This window comes from Myotis lucifugus, unplaced genomic scaffold (assembly GCF_000147115.1).
Source record: "Myotis lucifugus unplaced genomic scaffold, Myoluc2.0 scaffold_3, whole genome shotgun sequence".
NCBI lineage: Eukaryota > Metazoa > Chordata > Mammalia > Chiroptera > Vespertilionidae > Myotis > Myotis lucifugus.
Genome location: NW_005871051.1, coordinates 30398515 through 30403156, shown reverse-complemented (window position 1 = coordinate 30403156; position 4642 = coordinate 30398515).

The window sequence follows — 4642 nt, the reverse complement described above, 5'->3', positions numbered from 1 at the left end:
GCCCCACACAGGACCACTCGGGGCTGGTCCCAGAATAGAACGCTGGTTTCACATTGGACATTTCCATTTGGGTCACTTTTACATGTTCGGGTTCTCTTCTGAGACTTTACATTTCTTGGTATTCTTTTGACATGTGTTTGCTACTTGAGTATTTTATGATGGCTGCTTTAGAGTCTTTGTCAGATAATCCTAATCTCTGTCATCTTGCTGTTGTTATCTATTTTTATTCAGTTAGTGATCTTCCTGGTTCTCTGGATGGTGAGTGATTTTGGGTAGAAATCAGAACATTCCAGGTATTGTTTTATGAAAGGTGGCAGTGTTGCAGCATCATTATGCCGGGTAGAAGTGGGGGTTCCAGCATCCCATCCTGTCTCCACTGCTACCTCCATGACTGGGAAAATGGGGGTGCCCAGTTATCACCCTCCATGTGGCCTCCACTTGCAAAATGGCCTCATTACCTCTGGGTGGTGTTAGAAGTCCTGAGTCTACACTAGATCTCCCCTGACACCACCCTAGTGTGGAGGGGAACATGTCCTGTTACTGCTGGAGGGAGTGCAAGGCTCAGCTCCCTATTGGTCTTCTCTGACTCCATCCCACTGGTGGGAGGTCAGGAGGCTTCCACTAGTCTGGAGAAGGGCAGTCTAGGCTCTACACTCAGCCTTTGCTGGTGTGTGTGGAGTAGTGGCACAGGTTGTGAGTGAGTGAGTGTGTGTGTGTGTGTGTGTGTGTGTGTGTCTGGTTGCCTGGAGCAAAGTGATTATTGTCTACAAGTTTTGTGTTGCTAGGCTGCCCCATTCCTTTGGCTAGAGAGAATAGTATTTTGTGTTGGTGGGTTGTCTATACCTATTAGCGTTTCTGGGTTGTCCACTTCTCCAGCACCCAGTTGGACACCCAGAGAATTCCTGCCATATTATACTTTGGGTCCCAAGGTCCCTAGCCATCTGCCCACTTCTTTCCACCTTTCATGTCTTCTTATGTTTGTTTACAAATGACACCCAGGGTTTTGGTTGGACTTAGAGGACTAATGAAAAGTACATCTACTTGGTCTTTTTAGAATTTATGTCCCCCCTTCTCTGGTTTTAATTGAGCATTATCTGTGATTCCATTTTATTTCCTCTTGTGTTTGTCATTCATACTTTCTTTAAAGACATTTAAGTGCTTGCATTAGGACTTACAATATATATTTTAAATAATTTGCAACCGTCCTTAAATAACACCGCACCACATCACCAGGAGTGTAGGAACCTTACGACAGAGTATCTCCAATGGCCCCCTCCTGTTGCTACCACTTGTTTCTCTTACCCACATGATATAAGAACCCAATGCATGGTTACTACTATTGCTTTAAACAACTATCTTTTAGATCAATAAAGATTAAGAATAGGAGAGATAATTTTATTTTACCTTCATTTATTTCTGCTCCAATATGCTTGACAAAAATTGAAAGGGAAATAAATGGTATCAAAAGCAAACAAAATGGCCCTAAAGATTCTTTTGTGGGTCACAAAGCTGATACATGTTCGGGAGCCCTATTGAAGAAAAGCAATGTAAAATGAGGGATACAGAAGTAAGACTGGGCCGTGGGAGGGCCGTGGACTGAGAGGTCCTGAGCCCTCAGCCCTGGGAGCTGCTATAGACCCGACTCGGCCTAAACGGGTGAACTGTGCTGCCACGCGGTGGAATCGGAGTGCTCCTGGGATGTGATGGTGTTGGGCACTCTATGTGTGAGGAAGAACCCTGCGTGTATAGACGGAGAGTCCAAGGCCCCTGGGATCCGTCAAAAATCTCATACCCAGGCCTTGCCTGCACCAGGTAAATCGGAAATACTGTAGGTGGGGCCCAGGCCCCGAGTTTATTAAACTCCCAGATGGTTCCTGTGGTAACTCAGGTGAGCACCATTCTAGACAGAGACCCACCCACTGCAGGGGAGGTGGTGTTCGGAGCCAAGCCAAGAGACACTGTCCCCAAGACAAGATGGGGGGACAAGGGATAAAGGCCCTGAATAATCCCCTCAAACCTTCCCAACGTTTTCTAAAAGGAAACCAAAGGAGCGGCTTGGTGGCTGGGAGGAAGAGGAAGAAAGCCAGACTCTCCCTTTGGATAGCCATGCACACAGATCACATCTCCCATATATTATTACAAAGCTTAGACTTTACTGGGTGTCATTGCTGGTTCTTAACAATCATGAGAGCCGTGTTCCGGCCTCTGGAGTTGCAGAGTCTGGCCAACCTCAGAAAGTGCAGCCAATTCAAATAGATTGCACTTTAACACAGCATGTAACATTCCCCTCTCCACCCACATTTATGGGTTTCTCCCCTGTGCTGCAAACCAATTATCAAAAGAGCTTCTGATTTGTTTCAATATGGGTTTGAAGTTGGCTACCGTTCTAGGCCTTTGGTTAGCACAGGCCTGAAGCCAGCGTCTCGCTGGGCGAGGCTGTAGGGTGGCTCCCTTCCCCATTCATTGTCTTGCTCTATTGTAACTGTCTGTGAGAACTCCCATCAGTGCTGGAGGAGGGTCTGTACTCCAGAAATTAGCTGTGTCAGCTCAACACTTGGGTTTACATTAGGATCATGAAAAATTAAATCAGGGAGAAATAAGCAAAAGAAAACCGAAAATCCTCTAGGTACGCTCTTTGACTTTAAAGCAGGTGCAGAACTGGGTTTTCCGTCTCTGTGGAACACCCTGGGTCTCACCGACGCCATGAAGGAGGAAAGCTGTTAATCACAGGGATCTGGTGCTGGTCTCTCACGTGGGTGAGAGCACAGAGGCCGATGGTGGAGGCACAGGCGTGTTTTCCTTAAAGCTCCGTGGGAATCTAAGCGTTTGTGATAATAACCGCTTTTCTACACGGTGGGCTTGGTGACTTCTGCAGCCTGAGCTCGCTTGTGGTGCGTTCTGTTAGCAAAGAATGAGGACGTGGAAACCAGGAAGTCTGACAGCAAACGTTTTGTTCCCATTGATGCAGTTTCAGGAACAAGCAAAATGAGGCTCAATGGAAAGCATTTTCCATTTCCCTTTGGAAGCAACATCTGATTCTTGCCAAAGGAAAGAGAAACTGGTCTGATGACGCCAGGGAGGTGACACCATGGCTTCCTGGGCTTCCTTTGCCGTGTGAATTCCGACAGTTTCCTAACTCTGTCCAAGGCAGCTGTGGCCTCCTCATGCGCAGCTCCCAGAAATCACAGAACCGTCAAGTTTCACACACTTAGTCTGCAGCTCCGGGGCCTCTTCCCCACCCCATTTGTGTGCACAGACCCCTCCCCTGCAGAAGACTTCATTTCCTGGCCAGGGGCTGAGCCAGCAGAGCTGCTGTCCAGATGTTACCCAGCGCTTACAAGAGTGGCCGGACCCACATTTGCAACACCTGTGCTGAGCGCCCCTGACGAAGGCCCCTCTGTCAGGGAGAGGCGTTGTCACCAAGCAAGTGTGACACCAGTCTGGCTGGAGAGTCATGTGGCAGGTGACTTCTCACTGGTCCCTCCGACACAGGCTCCATTCTAGGAGGGAGCTCCTTTTTATTGCTGCCTCTGATATTCTGCTCCTCCGGTGCCTTTGTTGTGTTTTATATCAAACGTGTCACCACTCATGGAGAGAGGTGCTTTCCCCAGATGTGCCTGAGCAAGGGAATGATTCCACATGGCACCCTCAGGACACAACGGAGCCTGCAGACAGTTCCCGCCACACACAGCGACTGGAAAAACAAAGCAAGGATACAGCAGGCCTGGGTCGCCCGGCAGGGTGCAGGCTGACCTGCTCTGGTCCTCCCGGGTCACCGTGACAGAATGATGGATGACACGGGACTGTACAGAGGGCGTGGCCTGCGGCAGGTGCAGAACCCCCCCCCCCCCGACCTTGGCAGTTTGGTGGGCTGTTAGAAATGTAGGTCTGCAGTTCAATATGAAGCTCAAGGGTGAAGCTATAGATCTGGAGTTGAGGTAAGCTGAAAGATGGCTCTCCAAAAGCTGTCTGCATCCTGATGCCCAGGACCCATGGTTGTTAGTTTGTGAAGGGTCTGGCCCATGTGACTGAATTAGGGGCATTGCCTTGGAGAGATTATCCCAGACTGTGCGGGGGTCCAGGACAATCCCCAGATGAGAGGAGCTGGAGGGGGTGTGGCACGCAGATGCCAAGAGGACAGCGTGACTGCAGAGGCTGCCTGGAGTGATGTGGCCACAAGCCAAGTGCTGCGGCAGCCACAGACACTGGGGGATGAGCAAACAGATTCTGGATTCCCCAGAGTGAGTGCAGATCTGCCATCACCTTGACTTTATTTAGCTCAGCGATGCTGCATGGGCTTCTGGCCTCCAGAATTAGAAGAGAATATGTGTGTGTTCTTTTAAGCCACCAAGTCTGTATGTGACAATAGAAGCTACAGGATGCCAACCCAGGGATCCTATGGAATAGGGCCAAGGATAGAGCTTTGGAGACGACTTGTATTTAGGGGTGGTGTGGGAACACGGGAAAAGCCTGTGTCAGAAGCTGAGTTCGGGAAGGTAGAGGGAAAACAGGACTAGGACTGAGCTTCTCCCACATGGGGTCCAGCCCCATCCAGGGGTCCCCACGCAGCATTCTCCTCCAGATGTTCCCAGACACCCACTGACATGGGCTCCGGAGTCTCCCGGCTCCATCTCAACCCAGA